The sequence below is a fragment of the Marmota marmota genome, unplaced genomic scaffold, assembly GCF_001458135.2.
Source record: "Marmota marmota marmota unplaced genomic scaffold, marMar, whole genome shotgun sequence".
In the NCBI taxonomy this organism is placed as follows: Eukaryota; Metazoa; Chordata; class Mammalia; order Rodentia; family Sciuridae; genus Marmota; species Marmota marmota.
Genome location: NW_025999992.1, coordinates 677,314 through 698,295, shown reverse-complemented (window position 1 = coordinate 698,295; position 20,982 = coordinate 677,314). Strand labels below are relative to the sequence as shown.

Sequence of the window (20,982 nt, the reverse complement as noted above, 5' to 3'; positions counted from 1 at the left end):
TTAGAAATGCTAGATGAAGAAGAAGAAAAAAAAACCCCACTAATCCAAATTACATTTCCTTTGCCAACTGGGAATAAAAGAACCCATGTCCCTCAGTAGATATTATCAACCTTCTTACTTGTTTTTGATCTCCTAGGTAAAAAGAGCAGATATGTACTTCTACATCCATTTAATAAAACAGTGTTTGTAATAGCAAAACATTGACTAACAGAGATGTCTGTCAACAGGGAACTGTTTAAATGCATTATGGGAAAACATGTACTGGAATCCCATGCAAACATCAGTAAGGAAGGAAAGTTGTGGAACATACTTACTTCAGATATATTGCCTCTTGGTGAAGTGATTAGTGAGGGAAGCATATCTTCACAATATTAGCTGCTTTTCATGTTTCAATTTCTGTGACAGTTTTCTGCTTGGTTATTATAGGAAATGCCACATTTCATTTAATTTAAAGCACCATTGACCATAAGATGCAATACTATATTTTTGTGCAACAAAGAAAAGAAATTGCTGCCAATTAACTATCAGATGGTGTGACTTGATGGGCTTCTCCTAACTTCAGGGACTTTAACATGTAAAAATTTTTTAAAAATCAGAATATCTCATATCAGTTATTTAAAAAAAAGTCTTGGGGCTGGGGATGTGGCTCAAGCGGTAGCGCGCTCGCCTGGCATGTGCGCGGCGCTGGGTTCGATCCTCAGCACCACATACAAATAGAAGATGATGTGTCCGCCGAAAACTAAAATAAATAAATAAATAAATATTAAATTCTCTCTCTCTCTCTCTCTCTCTCTTAAAAAAAAAAGTCGGGCTGGGATTGTGACTCAGTGACTCAGTGGTAGAGCACTTGCCTAGCATGTGTGAGGCACTGGGTTCAATTCTCAGCACTGCATATAAATAAATAAAATAAAGGTCCATCAGCAACTAAAATATATACTTACATATATACATATGTATGTATTTTAAAAAAAGTCTGGACCTTAGATTCAATGAAACATGATCACACATTTCTTTGTGGTTTAAGTCAAATGAGTTCATTACTTACAGATATAAGCATCTGCTTAGTACATCCCAGGCTTCCCCAGCTGTAAGAATATGTTTCGAAGATGCACTAGCCAGATGTGGGAAGATGCTGGGCAGGAAAATTCAGTATTTGTAGTAGTAAAATATTATAGAGGCATACCTTGTCTATGGAGAATAATGGAAGAGTGCATGCTACACTATGCAGAGCCACCATTTCTGTATGGGTGTGAAAATGTACTTTTATACACATATGTCTTTGTTATACATAATGTATCTCCATCTCAAATGGGACTCAAGAATTTGTAAACATGGTTGCCTCCCAAGAAAGGGACCAAGGAACAGGGAGATTTGCCTTTCATTTTAAGACAACTTTTCACAATTTGATTTTTAAAATATGAATATGTATTACTAATTAAAATTGCATAGTTAAAGAGTTGGATGGGGAGGTGTAGTCTGGTGGTAGATCACTTGCCTAGCATGCATAAGGCCCTGGGTTTTCCATCCCCAGCATGAGACAGGGGGAGTGGAGAGAGGGAAGGGGGTGGGAGGGAGAGGGAGGGGGTGGGGGAGAGGAGAGGAGAGAGAAAGAAAGAAAATCTCATACCAAAAAATACACAAAGAAAATCTCATGCCAAATAATCTCATACCAAGATTGCATAATATTTTTATTCTGTAATTTCTATGATATTGTACTCTGTAGATTTTTCTTCCAGTTACACTAAATACCCGCGGTGTTAGTTTTGGAGCCTCTTTTGAACACTTACCCCTTTAGTAAAGCCATTTGACTGCGTGGCTTTATATACTTCTGATCTCAAACTGATATTCAAATTTCTGTCTTCTACAGATGCCCTCTCCTCTGAACTCCAGGCTCAATTGCACATGTTTCCATATTGATATCCAAAAGCCATCTCAAATGTAACATGCCTATGTCATTAGGACTCTTTTGGCTCTGGGTATGTGTCAGCCACCTCTTTGTTGCTGTGATAAATTCCTGAGAAAAAACTATATTTATGGCTTACAGTTTCAGGGGTTCCAGTCCATGGTTGGCTGACTCCATTGCTGTGGAGCTGAGTCAAGACATAAACTGGTGGAGGAAGAGCATGGCAGAGGAAGCTGCTCAGCTCATGAGAGCCAGGTAACAGAGACAGGAAGGGGCTGGGATAAGAAATACCCTTCCAGTGCATGTCCCAGATGACCTGTTTCCTCCAACAGGCTCATCAACTACAGTTTCCATCACTTCCTGGTAGCTCATTCATCGATCAAATGGATTAATCCACTGATGATGTCAGAGCCCTCGTGATCCAGTCACTACCCAAAGCCCCATCTCTGAGTATTGCTGCACTGGGACCAAGCTTTCAACACACCAGCCTTCAGGGAACATTCCAGACCCAAACCACAACAACGTCATATAAAATCCAGTTTAAACTCAGGTAATCATTGACGTAGGTAAATGAAGAAGTCCTGAAATAGCTTGTGGATCAGCAGCAGTTCAATAAGCTCCAGGCTCTTACTGCCACCCCTCTGTGAGGTTTGCTTTGACCTCCAACTGGATTCCATGTGATTGCGAGAGCACCAGTGGGCTTCTTCACACCACAGTGTTCAGAGGAAGAGGCGCATTGGTTTTTGGTGGGTTCCTTTCAAAGAAGAAAAACATTATTCTCATAACTCATTCTTATATTCTCATAAACATTATTCTCGTTTCTGAACTTTCCTCTTGCCAAGGGGATGCCTGACGTTGATTGACTTAGGCCAGGATTCCTGCATTATTCCATAGAAAGGAGAGATCCAATTACCTTCAGGACCATTTGGCCCACTCTTGAGAAGATGCGGTCAGCCTTCCTGAGTCACTTGTGGTATATGAGAAACTGGTAAATTCATGAATTAAATCAGAGTGCATCAGGCCAGCTGAAAGGGATGCTGGGTAGGCAGTCCTCAGTGCCTACAGACCACCCAAGAGTTGTGTTTGTTTGTTTGTTACTTCCCTCCCTCCAAGTGATTCCTTCCTAGTTCTCTTTTAGTAAATGGCAATGGCTTGAGTACATAGGTCTAGTGGCAAGCATAGCTGCCTTCTGGGGAATGGCACTGCCACCATCCCGGCTGTCCAGGACCAACCCCCAGGAGCCCTGTTTACAGATCTCTCTGATCTTCTGTGCTATTGCTGACTTAATATGTCTCCTAACACCCATGATATTATGTTGTTACTATTGTCGTCTTACACAGCACATGAAAGAAATTAAAAGAAAAAAATATTATATTCACTAATTTCTTTGTACTTTTTCATATTCCTCATCTCTCCCTGTAGATCTGGGTTTCCATATGGTATGATTTTCCTTCAGCTACTGCTGAACTAGAAATGTCTTATTTTACTTTTGGATAGAGGGTGACAGGTGGCTAGTTTTTTTCCCTTTTTGTACTTTAAAATGTCATCTCACAGTCTTCTTGCTTTATTTTTCTTATTTCTGTTTAATATGGAATGCTTCATGAATTTGTGTGTCATCCTTGTGTAGGGGCCACACTAATCCTGCTCTGTATGGTTCCAAATTTAGAATATGTGCTGCCGACTTGAGCCCTGGCTTGCGTTATTTCTAATGAGAAGTCAACTATCACTTTTTAATCATTGTCCTGTTGTGTTTTTTCTTTCTCCTCTGGCTGCTTTTAAGCATTTTCTCTCTTTTTGGCTTTTAGGAATTGATAATGCACATAAAGGTAACTTTATTTGTATTTTTCCTGCTGAGCTTGTTGACTTTTTTGAATCTACAGTTAACATTTCTCATTAAAATTGGCAACCTTAGGGATGGAGATATAGCTCAGTTGATAAAATACTTGCTTCACATGCACAAGGCCCTGGATTCAATCCCCAGCACCAGGGAAAAAAAAAATTGGGGAATCTTCGCAACAGCTTGGGAGGCTGAGCAGGAGGATTGAAGTTCAAAGCCAGCCTCAGCAAAAGCAAGGGGCTAAGCAACTCAGTGAGACCCTGTCTCTAAATAAAATACAGGATAGGGCTGGGGATGTGGCTCAGTGGTCAAGTGCCCCTGAGTTCAATGCCCAGTGCCAAAAAAAGAAAAAGAAAAAAAAGAAAGAAAAAAAAATTGGGAATCTATGGCCATTTTCTTCATGACTTTCTCTGCCCCACCTGTTGTCCCCTTCTTTGTGCCACACCTATTACACAGATACTGGATTGCTTGGTGTCAGAAGTTACTGGTGTTGTATTTATTTATTTATTTTCAGTCTTGTTTCTTTTTTTTTTTTTTTCCCATTTCAGCCTGGATAATTTCCAATGAACTCTCTTCAAGTTCCCTATATCTTCCTTTAGTGTCCAATCTGCTGTTAAACCTATTCTGTGAATTTTTAAATTTATATATATGTATGTATGTATCTGTGTATACAGACACATATGTGTGTGTATATATATATATATATATATATATATATATATATATATATATATATATACATATATGTATGTATATAATTAGTTCTAAAATTTCCATTTGTTTTTTTCCTAAAGATTCACTTCTCTCTTGAAATACCGCTCTCTTTACCTGTATATGTTTTTTGCAAAACTCTTATCATGTTTATAATGGATTTTTAAAATTCCTGTTTGCTAATTCCAGTAGCCAGTTGTCTGTGGATATGTTTCTACTGACGGTTTTCCTTGGTTGTGGGTCTCATTTTTCTTCTTCTTCACGTGTATCATTATCTTTCTATCACTTACATCACAGGGTGCTTAAAAGGTCAGTGGAGTCTGCACATAACTTTGTAGTGTGTGTTGTTTTCTGGCCAGTGCAATTCCTTAACTTTGTCCAGTGGTGATGGTGGAGGCTGACCACCGGGGTCCTTGTGCAGTTGTTGAGTTGGCATCAGGCCACCACTTCAGTTAGGCTGAGTTTGTGTGTGACTAGCCTGCCCCTAAGCTCCTCTGTAGCAAGCACTTTCTTGATCCTCTCACAGTTTGATATTGAAGAGAGTTGGACTACAGTTTAGATATTTTTTACTGAACTTTGGCTTAACTCCAGCAGGACCCCAGACCCCAAAAGCTTTGAGGGCTGCCTGGGACTATGCAGTTACTTTACCCCTGCCCACCAGCCCTTCCTCCACTGCTGCCCATTCATTCAGCACGTCTAGGTGAGTTTGAAAATGGGGGGGTATTGTGGGAAATTATTAGCCAAGTTGTATATATTTGGGCTTGGGAACTCTTACAGATTCCAATCGATCCTTCCAGCCTCCGTCATCTGAGGCTTAGCCAGTGTCTCCTCTTCAAGTTCCTCATCTAGAAAGGCTCGTTTCTCCTGCCCTGTGCCAACTGGGTCGCTGCCTCCAGACAGGAAAGCTGGTGCAGCTCTCAGGCCACCTCTGAAGACCTTCCCCTAAGTTCAGTTCACTGAGGCTTACTGCCTGTGCAGAGAAATCACACAGAAAAGTATTTTGTTTGTCCTGTTACTATGGGAAGGAAGCGTTTTCATGTCCCTCTACATCCTGACAGGAATCAGACTGTGTGTTTTAAATTTTCTTGATTATTTTTTCCTTCACTTCTCCCATCCAATTTCTCTGCAAACTCTGACTACCACATCTACACCCCCGTAGTCTCTGCCTCCCGGGCTTCCTCCTCAGAGAGCAGCACCTGTCACTCATCTCTTGCCCACTAACTCATCTCCATGTTTGTCTTCTGGACCTCTTTCTAATCCACTGTCCATAGAGAAGTCAGAATGCTCACTTAAATAAAAATCAGAAACTGGGGGTGGTGGCGCAGGCCTAGGGCAATCCCAGCTACTCTAGACCCTGGGGCAGGAGGCTCTTAAGTTGAAGGCCAGCCCCTGCAACTTATCGAGACCCTGTTTCAAAATAAAAAATAAAAAGGGCCAGAGATGTAGCTCAGTGGTTAAGTTCTCTTGAGTTGAATCCCCAGTACCGCCAAAAAAAAAAAAAAATAAGGCTGGGGAAGCAGTGGTAAAGCACCCCTGACTTCCATCCACAGTACCACATGAAATAAGTAAAAACAAACAAATAAATACAGAGCTGACAAATCAGCCACAGCTTCCACAGCAGCTGGCCCCTCTTGCACCACTGATCCCGTCTCAGGAGCCTCTTCCTGTTACTCAGCGACTGCCACCTGCACTGGCTTGCTAACTTTGCTACCAGGTGCCAGGTGTTTCCTTTGGTTCCCCACCTGCTGGCCTTGGCATTGCTCCTAGTTGCCGGGAAGGAGTTGGCTCTCTGCTCTGTTCTTCAGACCCTCCTCCCCATCCTCTCTGTGTTGCATGAAACCTGCAAGTGTTCTTCCTGAGGCTCCCTTGCCCACCAGAGGTTGGCTGGCTTCAGCCAAGGAGAGGCACTTGTGAGGGGTTAGTGTGGAGGGAGGGCTTCCCTCTCCTCTGCTGCAGGAGGGCTCTTCACCGGAACCTGCATCTTCTCTGTGGTTCCATTTCTCACCAAGGCCCTGCCTGGGCTCTCGTAAGAGCACCTCCTTTGTCTCTCTTGTGGTTAGGAGTGATTTCCTTCCTGCTCCTCTCTGGGATGCTGGACCACACCCTATTTGACGTGAGGGCTCTCCTGACACCTCTGTTTAACTACCTGGCACGAGTTCTTTTTTCCTGAGGGAATTTGGCTCCTGCCCTGGGCAGTGTGTCAACATCCTAGACTAAGCTCACTCACCTCTCTTCAGAAAAACACCCCTGATTTTGTTAGTCAGCCTCGTGTTACTGTAACAACTACCTGAGATCACGGGCTTGTAGTTTTGGAGACTTCAGTTCCTGATCAATTGATCCCATTGCTTTGGGCCTGTGGAGAGGCAGCACATCAGGGAAGAAGTGTTCACAAAACCGCGCACCTTGCAGATGGGACACAGGAGAGAAGGAAGAGCCCAGGGCCACATGGTTCCCTTTGGAAGACATGCCCGTGTGGCCCACAGACGCCGCTGGGTCCACCTCCTAAAGTTTCTCCCTCTTCCCAGCAAAAGTGGGGACCACCAGCCTTTACCACATGGACCTGGGGAGATACTCAAGATCAAACTGTAGCACTGACCGTCCTGGCCACAGTGGCCTCCCAGTGACTGGACATTTTGCACTCACTTTACCTCATTGGCCCTCTTCTCCCGAGAGAACCCAGACTTCAAGAGAGTTCTGTTGGGCTGTCATCTCACGCTGAGAATGAGATATCTCCAACTTAGTGACACCTCAACAAATACATGTGGATCAAATGAAAGTTTTTTTTCTATGTGATTTTAAACTCTTATCAACATTTTAATCCATCAAAATATGTTTTATATAATGTAAAAGATAGGTGTAGATTTTTTAAATTAAATAGCCATTGGCTTAAACCCATTTATTGAAAAATTGCTCCTCCCACATGGTTTGCACTGATCCCTTCCTCACATACTAAATCCTTACACATGTTTGTATCTGTGTCAAGCTTTCTATCCTGTTTAACTGTTCAAATATTCATTCAAATAAGAAAGATGCAAATAATACATCAATTTAATTATCGCATGTTTATAATACACTGTAATAGTTGATGGATTAAATTCTTCCCTCAGTATTTTTTAATTTTTAACTTATTTTTTTTTTATTGATGCACTACAATTATACGTAATAGTGGGGTTCAGTATGACATGTTCCTACATGATGACATTTCAGTGTTATTTTTAAAAATCTAACATATATATACAATTTTTATTGCTCTAATGTACTTTAGAATACATTCTAGAGGTCAAAATGCCAAATGCCAAAATGCCATTCAAAATGCCAAAATCTTGTTGGCATTTTGGTGGAATATATAGGTTAATTTTGGGGAAATTGATTTTACAACATTGAATCGCCCTGTGATAATTAGTGTTTCTTTCAATTTGTTCAAGTCAATCTGTGTATTGTGCAGTATTTCAGTACAGTTTTTAGAATTCTCCTCACATAAATCCTACATATTTTTTCTTATTAATAATAATAGCTAATATGTATGAGCTGCTATTATGTGTCAGGAATTTTTAAAAATACTATGAGTATGGGGCTGGGGGTGTGGCTCGAGCGGTAGCATGCTCGCCTGGCATGCATGCGGCCCGGGTTCGATCCTCAGCACCACATACAAACAAAGATGTTCTGTCTGCTAAACTAAAAAAATAAATATTAAAAAATTCTCTCTCTCTCACTCTCTCTCTCTTTTAAAAAAATACTATGAGTATATTAACATAATTTAATCCATGCAATAACCCTATAGATAGGCAGAATAACATTATTCCTGAATAATTGATGTTTTTTTTATCACCAGGTGAATGGGATGATTTCCCTTGCATTTTCTAACTGGGTATGTTGATATACAGAAAACTATTGATTTTGTAAATATATCTTGTAACTGGAGCATGTGTTTTCTTCCTTCCTTCCTTCCTTTCAACAATTTAGAGAAATTGCCAGCTTAACAACCACTATGATACATAACTTGTGATTATACACGTGTTCACATAGGCTTCTTAGCAAACTTTGTTGAGTATTTGTCATTGACGTATTTAACAAGAATTGCTACTAAGATTTCACTATGTGACAAAGCTGTACTTGACACCTTACGTGTTTGATCTCACCAAATCTTGCCCTGAAACTCTGTGGTAAGAATGATTACACCCATTTGCAAATAAAAAAAAAAAACTGAGGCTCAGAGAGAGTAATTTCTCCCAGATCACACGTTTCTATTCTGTTGTTTTAAATATAACTTGTAAGCATACACCAACTGTGCTCGGTTTTAAAAAGTGTTGATTATACAAGGCTAAATCAGACTTTCATAGCCTAAGATAAAAAGAAGTGAGACTCGTCCCACATGGGATGGATTTCTGTAATGCTGTGTTCTTAAATTTTGGCTTAGAGCAACAGGTTTCCTGTCTCTGAAATTTCAGCACAGTTCAAGACAGGAAGGTGTGATGTCGTTCTGAAGGTGCCTTCTGATTCTACTAGCCTATTAGCCTAGAAGGTCATATTTTCTTCTCAAAAAGCTTTAATTTCTCAGGGTAGTAGGAAAAAAAATTCAAAAGAAAATCATATGGATTGTTTCCTACCACCAGGTATTTGCCTGGACTTTTCATGTCTATCTTTGTATCTTAAGGTATGTCACGGCTTTATCTCAAGCTGTCTCGTCTCCTTTCTCCTCAACTTTTTTGCAGCATGCCGATAATGGAACAATTATTCCCATTTTTTTTTCTTTTTCATGATGTGCCAGGTAATAACCAGAAAAAAAGTGATATTTTTCCTTCTTCTTGGAAATCACACCTTTTCTTTCTTTGAGAAAGCTCTTTCTCACAAGGTGCTTTTTATGTTTGAACTTCTTGTTTGAATTCAGAGTTACCCTTAAAGTGAAATAGAGTTATTTGACTTATGTAGACACCAGGAGAGGCTGATATTAATGAATTCAAGCAGGATATTTGTTTGATCAAAAGCCTGGGCCCAACCAATGATACTGAATTTGTAAAATTTATTAGAGCTAGGACAAATAAATTAAAGGTTGCTCTTTAGTTTGCAAATTCACTACTAAAAGAAGGACAGTTACAATGAACTGTGATTTTTAGAAATTAAATTTTTTAGGAATTTTAGAAATTAAACTTTTAGAAACTTAATGGCTTTTCATCAAAGACCCGGAGATCACGTAGACTGCTTCACAAAGAAAGGGGACTTGTGTCCCTCATACCACTTACAACAGCATGCCAAACGACATGTCAAGGAGAACGCTGAAGAAAGGCTTCCCGGCCAAACCACAAGCTGATCTGAAAGTGCAAAACAGCAAAGTGAGAAGTTAAACAAAATAAACACGCCAAGACTTCGCCAAGCAGCATGAACCACAGGCCTTAGAAAAGCACACACCGCCCCCCACAGGCCTCACAGTCACACCCAGGACTGCCCAGGAGGTGCCACATGGGGTCCACGCCACACCTCTCACCCCTTGTATGTGGGACCACAGAGGATGCTGGGCCGGGCAGTGTGCCTGCTGGCTGCACCCAGTGATCTTATGTGGACTGTCCTCTCCGCCTTGGCACACACAGAAGTCTACCTGATGGCTTCAGAGGTTTTTATGTTGTCAAGGAAAATGACCCAAAGTAGCCATCTGCACAATCAATTGTGCCCAAGCCTTTCTCACAAGGCACTTGGTACCTAACAGTTTTATTATTTCCCAAATAAATCACATTGATTAGGAAAGCAGGAAAAGATCTTATTTGTACCCTCAAGCTGCCACTTTTAGAAAAACCTTTTAGCTATTTTAACTGTGAAATAGGCAGATATATACCAAAAAGCTTCTCTAAGCATCTGAGATTACATTTTAACTGCTTATGATAAAGTGAACCTTGAGACATTTCCACGAATAATAAATATCTTGCTTTAATGACTCATTTTCTTTTTTTTTTTAAAGAGAGAGGGAGAGAGGGAGAGAGAGAGAGAGAGAGAGAGAGAGAATTTTAATATTTATTTTTTAGTTTTCAGCGGACACAACATCTTTGTTTGTATGTGGTGCTGAGGATCGAACCTGGGCCGCACACATGCCAGGTGAGCGTGCTACCGCTTGAGCCACATCCCCAGCCCCTAATGACTCATTTTCAAAAGTCAATATATCATTCAAAGGAAGAAGGTGGGCATTGTACAGTGCAGGATTATATACTGTTCAAAGACCTGTACTGAAAATATATACCTCTCAAATGAAGAGCTTAATTGTGGTAAGCTTAGTCAAGAAGATTTCATTAAAGAAATACAATTTAGAAAATGAATTTTTAAAGTTCTTATTTGTTATTGTATTGTTTATAACAGCAACAGATTGAAATCCAAATGACCACCAATAGGAAACTAGTAAAAATTCCTGGCATGTAGTAAATGCTCACTAAATGTTTATTGATTGAGCAAATGAATGGCACAGTTTCCATTGCCTAGAACACTCCCTTGCTTCCCACCCATTTTCCAAGTCAGATATCTAGCTTCTTGTTGATTCTGAGTCTCAATAACTTTCCAATAAATTCTGCCTATGCTTAAGATGGCAACCAAAAAAACCCAAGTGATACATGCATCAAATGTGACAAATACCAAATTCCATCCTATAGCAAACAGTATGACATTTCAGTTCCAATATAATTATAAAGGTAAACCTTTTGAATTAGTTTGGTCACTTGCTCATATACCAAATCCCACTTCAGCCCATAAATGGTTTGGAAATAAAGTGAGATCTCGTCACTTGGGTATTGGAATGGAGCACTGGTAATTAAGAAGACTTCTCAGAGATAATAAGCTTCAACTGACAGAGACATGTTCCAAGTGTGCACAAAATAAATAAGGGCACACCAGTGAGAGTTAGTGAGATGCACAAAGTGCATATTGACTTAGTTGCAAGGAGGACCAGCCAAGTACGACAATGAAGAAAAAATACCAAAGAACTGCAAGGAGTCAAGGCTAGCAGATAGTGGTGCTTTGCTGTAGGGCATGGCACATAATAGGTGGTAGGAAACCCAACAAAGTATGGAACCTGAAGTTGAGCCCTGATGGGGAACAGGATAATGCAGCGACGCTGCCCTCCACAAATGCTATCCCCTACACGATCTGTGCTTATTCTTCCAAGCACCCTCACGAGGAGATGAAAGCAGGGAGATGGAATATCCACCAGTGGTGTGCACTTGTTTTCGTTTGGAAGACCCAGAAGGAAGAGCCTGAGCAGAGCCAGTGGGTCCCGTCTGACAGGGAGTGCAATCCAGGACACAAGACTGAAAAGAGGAAGAGCCAAGGTGACACAGTGGGCCTCCAGCCGGCCACCCTGTGTCCTACCAGATGGAAGTTTACCTCCCAGGAAGCAATGCTCCATCCTCCTGGCACTGAGAGGGCTAAATCTGTGCACCCCGCCTCAGCCGACTGAGAACCCCAGGCAGAGGGCACACAGAGACAAAGCACTGCTCGGCTGCTCCTGCCTGAGGCCAGCTGAAGCCACACACAGCTGCTTCCTGCAGAGCAGCTGAAACTGAAACATGGAAGGAGGGCAGACAGGAAGTGGGGCCTGGGAAGTGTCTGACATGGTGCTGGTCAGCTGGATCTGCGATGGGTTCCGGGTCTTCCATTACGTCTGGATGATGGAGAGCCTGCAAAGGTAAAGGAGGAGATAGTTATGAGAATCCTGGGAGTATTTATAGTATGATGTAGGACTTTCCACGTAACATACATGTATATTAATACATTTTAATAATAGCATACCTGGACAAAACTGTGGTGTAGGTACAGCCAGGAAGCAATTGCCTTCATGCTGCTCAAAAGATGGTAGCTATTCCTTATCACCACTTGTAAAACACCCTTAATTTGACGTGAGGAATGGAATCAGCCTCAAAATGGGTGAATCACAAAAATATCTGTAGACTGAGGTTCATTTTTGAATCTGATATCATCATTGCCGCAGGTCACACAATGGATATTGAGTTATTATTAGCAAGTTTTATAAGTTGCCTGGAAAACATCCGTCACGAGGTGGTGCAGCACTAACGGGCAGGAACAGGAGCTGTGCATAAAAGCACATTACGTCACCCTCCAGCGTCACTGGAGAAAAATGGCTGCCTGGTAATTCATTGTGAAGGTCCTGACTCCAGGAGGACTTCATGAATAACAAAGTCAATCTCTTCATTCATCACGGGCAGTGGCTGATGTGTGTTTTTCATGCAACTTTCTAAGAATAAAAATTTATTCAGAGAAACAAATACGTGTCATTTTTTTCCTCTGGATGAAATTCTATGTTATGGTCCTGAAAATCAATAATCTAATTTGAATTTACTTGCTCTTCTTACCATCATCTAAGTCATTATTAAATGAAGCCAAAATGATACACTTCTCCTCATCTCTAAATGGAAGAGCACATTCAATTTATTTTAAAACATTTTGCAAAGCAGCATCACTTTCGGAAAACACTTAATAATTGCCTGGCAGATTATCCTCTTATGCTATTCTCATTGTCGTCAGGAGGGTCCTGATGCAGGAAAACCTCAGGAGATTGAATAGAAACATTTTCTCTGTTCCAAAATTGGGCCTAGATTCCAATCTCTCTCCCAAAACTTGGACCTTAAATGAGTTAACTTTCACCCTCCTGACCTTGTCTGCTGATAGCTTGGTTAACTCCCATCTCTCTGTTGTACTCAGGCCAAAGGTGCCACCTTATGTGCAGCAGAATAAGGGACGTGAGGCTAAGGGGGAGACAGGGCACCCAGCAGCAGGAAACCTGGGGCGTTGGTAGCCTCTGCCAGGTCTCTGCTCAGTGTGGCTCTTCCTAGTTCAATAGGAAACTGTTTGCACTTCTTCTGGGGGCTCAAACCTAGGAGAGACAGTCTAATACACAAAGGGCAGGCCGTGGGGCACAGATGATTGGAACAACTACTTGTCAGGGGTCTGATCTGGTACTTCCCAGTTCAAGGTCAGCCTGCTTGGACCCCTAACCTGCCTCCTTACCTCCGCATGCCCCTGCTCCTTGGGAGTGATTCTAGATACCAAAGAGCAACCAGCACACTTCAGGAGACATGGTCTAGGGTAAGAAATGTGGGAACTGGGCTCTCCTCTGGACAAATGATGGGGTAGAATGAGCCTCAAGATGACAGGAGATGAGAACAGTGCCAAAGAAAGTAAAATAGAAAAAAGACAGACTCATGCCCCACTGACATGTGCTAGGGGACTAGCTCTCCCAACTCCTGGGAGCTGCTCTGTCTCCTGATGGGTGGCTGGGAGTTGATCTCTGTAGCTGGCCAGCTTGGAGCAGTCAGAGACAGCTGCTCTTGCACACACCTGTGTCTGGAGCACAGTCCCATGGAAGAAGGCAGGAGTGGTTCAGAGAGAGGACAGCCCCTCAGCGTGTCCACTTGGTGTGCTTCTCCTGCCTGACAATACCTGCTTCTTCAGGGAGTTTCACTGACAGCTCAGTTCCCAGGGAGGATTTGGGGAATCCGGAACCTTCCTGCCCAGCTGGGGGGTGCCACACCACTTCCTCCTGTGGGAAAATGTCTCAGTGTGGACAGGTCCCTCAGCCCTGCTGCCTGTGGAACATCCTGATGCCAGTGCACCTGTTGCATCTCAATCACTCCCTGCCGTGGCACCAACACACACCGACACATTTGTAGATAGGTCCAGAATGAGAGGCAATCTCCAGGCCACAGTGGAGCCCTGCTCCCAGGCTGCAAGTCACACTTCCTACATTGTCACACTTTCTTCTTTCCTCCAAGACAGAAGTCCTGGTGAACCTGAGGCCGACTCCCTACCACCTCTCCAGCTGCCTGTCTTGGAGGCTGTTAGGAGAAGACCTCTTCTGGTGCAAGGACGCTTTTCTCACCTGACTGTGTTCTTCAGCTCTACCCCCTAATTATTCCTAGGAAAAGAGGACCACATCTCAGGCAAAATGGACTGTGATTGGCAGATCAGGGGGACTTACCCTTGGGTGGTGGTATCTGGTGGTATCAGCCAACTTCTCTGCTCAGAGATCTGTAAATAAAATAATTACTATTGAAGAATGAGACATGTGGCTGGTTGATTCATTAAAATGGAGAGTACGTGCCTGTTGCTTAAAATATGCTCCATGCAATCAGTGTCAGCACCTCCTGGATGTGTATCAGAAATACAAGACCCTCCTTATTTTTTGAGACGGGTTCTTGCTATGTTGCACAAGCTGATCTTGAGCCCCTGGGCTCGAGGGCTTCCCCTGCCTTGGCCTCCTAAGAAATTATTAAGTGACTTGCCAAAGATCACATGGCAGACAAGTGTTGAAGGCCAGCCAAAGCCAGGCAGTCTGACTCCAGACCTGTGCACTGAACCCACCTTTGTCATCCTAGGAGAAAAAGAAAATGAGTCCTAGGCTGGGGTCTTGACCTTGGCCACACATTGGAATCACCATAGGCACTCTAGAAGACACTCATATCCCACAGACTGGGACAAAGCATTCACAGTTAATTATATTGTTATATTGAGTGCATGTCTCCATATGTAACTGCAAATACCATCTTTATGTACATCTAAAAATGCACCAATAAAAATGTGTGAAAAAAGAAAAAGAGGAAAAATAAATAAAATACATATTACAGTAAAAAGAAAATCCACAGTTTATTTATCTGACATGTCCTATGTCAAGAATCTATAAAGAATCCCCAGGAGGGGGGCTGGGGATATGGCTCAATAGTAGAGTGTTTGCCTAGCACGTGTGAGGTACTGGGTTCCATTCTCAGAACCACATAAAAACAAATAAATATAATAAAGGTGTTGTGTCTATCTACAACTAAAAATAAAAAACAAGAAAAGAATCCCCAGGAATGAACATTAATAAGACATTTCACCTAGAGTCTAAAAATAGGTGAGGGCCTGAACAAATGCTTCATACAAAAAAAAATACACAAATGTCCAATAAATACCTGAAAAGATGCCCCCCAAAAGATGTCCTTATCATCAAGTCTGAAAATAAAATAACAAAGAGATGTTCTTTCATACTCACCAGGAGGGTTAACATTGAAGAGGCCAGCACCCCCAGGGACGGGAAAGATGCAGAGCAACTGAAACTGTCACTCGCAGCTGTGGAGGGTGTCAGGTAGTGGGCTGTGCCAGGGAGCTGTGGCCAATCCACATAGGTCAACATGTCGCCTGAAGGATTGTACTCCCACCTGCTGAGTGGGCATGGAAGTTACTGTACGGTTTCCCAAAGACTGACACCCTCCCAAGGTCAGGGGCGACGGCCAACATTTCTCCTGCTCACAGATCTTGTGGTCAGAACAGAGAAGGGCCACAGTGTAGCAGTCTTTATCTGCCCCAGGATGGCCAGGGTCTGCCATGGCTGGTCTCCAGATGGCTCATTCACCCATCTGGCCTCAAGCTGCACCAGGACTTTCAACCAGTGTCCATCCCTGTGGTGGTCTCAGGGTCCCAGACTTTTCCCATGGCTGCTCAGTCCCAGCTCGAAGAGCCGACTGGCCCTTTTGTTTACATGGCCTTATGGATTGTATCCCCTGAAGAGCCGCACTGTCCGTGCTAGTCTGTGTGGTTATCCTGCTGTGCCGCAGGCTGGGAATGAGCCACAGGTACTTGCTCTCTCACAGTTCTCAAGGCTGGGCAGTCCCAGGTCAAGGTGGGGTGGCAGCTAATGGATGTCCACTTTGGTGTTTCCCTCCATGTGGAGGGAGAGGGAGAGAGCTCTCTGTCTTTTTGTTTCTAATTTTTAATTGGTATATAATATTTGTACATATAGTGTACGTATTGTAATTCAGTACATGTATAATCAGGTAATTAGCACAGCCATTTCCTGGGATGGTAACATTTCTGCCCATTGGGACCCTTCACACCGCTCTCCTCTAGTTAGGTTGAAATGGGTAACACTGTAGCCATAGTTGCCCTATTCCATTAGAACTACTTCCACCCTAACTGCAGTGGTACCCATGATTCTCCTGTCACTGTGCCCTCCCACTCCCCTTCCTAGCTTCTAGTCACCTCCATTCTACTCTCTACTTGTAAATGGCCAAATTTTTTAGCTTCCACAAATGAGTGAGAATGTGCTATATTTGTTTTTTTCCTCTTTTATGCAACATGAGGCCTATTGAATTAGGTCCTGTTCTATGAACTTGTTAATCCTTAATTACTTCCCTAAAGGCTCTCCTTGCAAATACAGTAATACTGAGGGGTAGAGCTTCAACATAGGAATGGGGGGGGGGGCAGGATTCAGTCCAGAATGTTGTCCCTGCCGCTATTCTCTGTGAACTGAAGCAATCACAAGCCTGTTGGCTACAGCAGGAGGGGACATAAAGACCACGTCTGATGCAGGAGTGTCAAAGACGGTGTAGCCATGCTTTAAAATCAGGATGCAGGGCCTGGGATGGAGTCTAGTGGTAGAGCAAGACCCCGGAGGGGATCCTCAACTCTGTAAAAATAAGTAAATAAGTAGAGTCCCTCTAAGTTCTATTCATAGCAGCCCCAAACTGCTAACAACTCCCAAATACATCAATATTGATATGGATAAGCAAGTTGTAATATATTCATATATCAAACATTACTCAGCAGTAAAAATAGATATACAACCACATGGAAGAATCTCAAAAACCTAATTTCAAGCAAAAGAAGCAGACCCACCAAAACCAGAAATGCCTTGTGATACCATTTACATCAAGTCCGAGAACACAATAAACTCATCCATGATGACAATGCAGGGTGACCTGGGCAGATCGTGGGCAAGAGGACCTTCACGACTTCCCCACATGTGTCCAGTGAGCAGTGCAGCTGAGGAGCAGGGCTCAGGCGGCACAAGGTCCTCAGGTGGGGAGGACTCCGGAGCCCCCTTCAGTAAAACCCAGTGCTCGCTCTGTGACTAGCTCTCACACACGTAGCCTGGAACAACCCCAATTTATGCTTTTACGTTCTAAACATCAGAGGTTCAAAGTTAGTCTTAAGGGGATAAAAACCAAAATGCTGGTAGTACTGTGCTCCTCTAGAAGTTCCAGGAGAATATCTTTCCTTCATAATCTGTTGGGGCAGCTACAGCAAAATGCCATCAATTGGGCAGCTTATAAGCAACAAAAATGTATTTCTCACAGTTCCAGAGCTTGGAAAGTCCAAGATCAAGGTAAATTTGATGTCTGGTGGGGGTCCGTCTTCTCCCTGTAACTTCAATGGTAGACAAGAGGGCTGGCTGTCTTTTATCAGGATGCTAATCTCAACCATGAGGTTCCACCCTCCCGACGTCCCTAAAGCTCCATTTTGTCATGCCATCACTTTGGGGGGTTCAAATGGAACACACAAATTTGGAGGATACAATCACTTGGACCACAGTATCTCCCTTGCCTCTTCCAGTTTCTAGAGACTGGCCACATCTCTTGGCTCATGGTCGCTTCTCTCCACTCTCTGCTTCTCGTGACATCACCTCCTCCTCGACTCTGATCCTTCTCCATCCCCATCTCAGGATCCTTGTCCTAATCCCACCTGCAGAGTTCCTTCATCACATAAGGTGACCCATTCACCAGTCCTGGGAATTCGGATGTGGATGTATTTGAGAGGATGATTTTTCAGCTTACTTCACTGTCCTTTTAGGAAATGTACTTTTTCAGATGTCAAAAACAGAACAAAATCCTTACACCAAATACTGGAACCCAAAGGACTTAGGAAGTTTCCTCTTTTATCTCAAACGATTTTTTAAAAGTGACCTACAAAATGCTTGTCATCTCCCCAGATGACAGTATTACATCAGCTGTCCCAAATAACCAGGCCCAGGGGTGGTGATCGCATTAACAGAGAACTCAATTTCCCTTCTCAGGTCCCAGGACAGCAAGCCCCGTTACAGTGTGAGAACTTGAGAACAGCCACTGTCCTTTGCTACAAATGGGACAGGAGGTGGAGGACAGGGAGCAAGACTGTAGAGGCTCGTGTTCTCAGCTCTCCTTGTATGTGAGGATGAGAAGTGGGCACCAGCGGACTTGGGACAATGTGTGCTGAAGGACCCACAACAGCCCCTCCTACGCCCGCACTCTCTGACTCTGAAAGCTTATATGGTAAAGAACATGGGGAAAGGGCTGTTAATTCTTCCCTGCACTCTCATTCTTCTGGTTTCTTCCAGGACGTTCCTGCAGTCAACTATTTCCCCACGTGTGGACTTGCTCCCCTCGGCCTGCAGGGTGAACACAAAGGTCCCCAGTCTTGTCTGTATTGCATCCTTGGGCAGGATCCACCATCTGAACCTCACACTCCAGCCCAACCAATCTAAGGAGGGACACAAAACTGTCTTCTGTTGTGTTGCTTGAGCACTAAATTCTTGTCATAAATGTCACTAAGGGCCTGTCCTTCCTGCAGGTTATGGCTAAAGATGCTGAGACTGGCCAGTCTTGAAGTAGCTTGAAGACACTACCCACTTTGCAAGGGGTTCACCCCTAATCCCATTCAAGGGCTGCTTCCTCATGCCTCCGTGAGGAAACTTGGACTTTGTCGGAACTGTAGCACCACCTTCTCTCTCTTCTTCTGCTTCATTCAGAAAGGAAAACATGCCCCAGGGCTGCTCCTGGTGAGATAGGGTCTCCCCTCTAAGCTCAAGAGTGAGAGCCCAAGGGTGTCTGTGTGACAGCCTACTGGAGAAGAGGGAGAATGTTGCTCCCCATAGGTTCAGACAGGAGCACCCCCAAGACTGCAGACCTCAGGCATCCACTACTGCCCAGATTGCAGCCTCCTGGTTTGGAGGATCAAGATCAGTGCTCAAGAGGCTAGAGATGTCACACTGCAGCCACATCCTCTGACCCCTTCAAAGGAAAGAGATCAAGTCCTCCATCCCCAGCCCAAAGTTACTGCTTGTCCATAAGAGTGGCTTCCAGTCTAGAGCTCTTCCTGGCCCTCCCAACCTTCCCTTGCCTTCCACACTCCTCTGGTTGTGAGATAACTCTCAGTGGGTGGATGTCCTGCAGTTCTGCATGTCTTGCAAGCAGGGAACTGGCTTTCCCTGGTTCTGGATTATCTTCTCAAGGACGGAAAGTCAGTCTTGGAAGACAAACAATGGTGTCTTTCTCCAACTCAAAGGCAGTTTGCTTTCACACTTTGAAATACAAAGGAGAGCTGGAGATGTGGCTTAAGCTGTAGTGTGCTCGCCTGGTGTGCATGCGGCCTGGGTTCAATCCTCAGCACCACATACAAATAAAGATGTTGTGTCCACCGAAAACTAAAAAATAAATAATAAAATTCTCTCTCTCTTTCTTTAAAAAAAATAAAAAAATAAAAGATTTCCATTAAAAAAAAAAAGAAATACAAAGGATATTTCCCTCAGGAGCAAAATATCACTTACCAAATATTCAGGGTCTCCAAACTCAGAGATCCTCCTGAATTATAAGACCCTGAGTATGCTAGTGTTGTCCAGCTTCAACAATGCCTGTGCTCAGGGGCAAGAAATACGAATACTCTGGCTACTACTACTGTTGGGAAGAATTGCACAGCTTCTTCCAGTACCCAAGGAACTGACAGCCCAACTCACTAGCTAGCAAACAGGGTGAAGCCTCAGGCCCTTCTAAGGTGTCTATGCTCCCTAGTGCTAGACTTAGTGCAAAGCAACCCATCCAGACATCCTGTGTCCTCAATAAACATGTCAAGTTGATTGAGTCAAATAATGTCAGATTTAAAATGTAAAGATTTCATTTCCAATTCGACAAGACACTGCTGCTGTTGCAGTCCACTGAAAATTTCAGAGGTTGCTTACACCTGGGACTTTTGAAGTTAGAGCCTTTCAAAGCTTTATAGGAGCTGTTTTAGCGCCACCTACTGGTGATATCTGATAAGGACCTTCAGATGGGCACATGGGCCGACCTATTCTAAAGTCCATCAGTAGCTGAATGGCTACACCTGGGCAAAGTAGAGGTGAATCTCTCAAATATAACGGGAGAGGGGCAAGGGAAGGAATATTTGGTAAGGGATATTTTGCTCCTAAGGGAAATATCCTTTGTATTTCTAAGTGTGAAACTATAAAAAACAAGAGAAACTAATTGAAGCAGTTTTCCACTCACACAGATCTAACAGGAGATAGATACAGATATATTTTTTTTAGTTGTAGTTGGACACAATACCTTTATTCCATTCATTTATTTTTATGTGGTGCTGAGGATCGAACCCAGGGCCCCGCGCATGCTAGGTGAGCCCTCTACTGCTGAGCCACAATCCCAGCCCCCACAGATATATTTTTTAAGGGACTTAAAGGAATTGGCTTATGTGATTGTGGGGTCTGGCAAGCTAGGAATTCTTGTAGAATTTCTGTGTCAGTTTAGAGGTGAAATTCCTTCCCCTTCCCTGTAAAACTTTAGTCTTAAGGCCTTCCATTGAATGGATGGGACACATCTACATTATCAAGGATAATCTTTTTTTAAAAAATTTATTTATTTATATGTGGTGCTGAGAGTCTAACTCAGTGCCTCATACACGCTAGGCGAGTGCTCTACCACTGAGCCATGACTCCAGCCCCAAGGGTAATCTTATCAAAGGCAATTTTCTGCAGATGCTG

General features: G+C 43.1%; 1 non-coding gene across 1 annotated transcript; it reads right to left on the bottom strand.

The window, feature by feature from the left end:
- Positions 1-3,485: 3,485 nt before the first annotated feature.
- LOC125617884 lies at positions 3,486-3,593 on the bottom strand. The gene has a single exon (XR_007349006.1). It is a non-coding gene; the product is annotated as a U6 spliceosomal RNA (small nuclear RNA).
- Between the last annotated feature and the right edge of the window lie 17,389 nt (positions 3,594-20,982).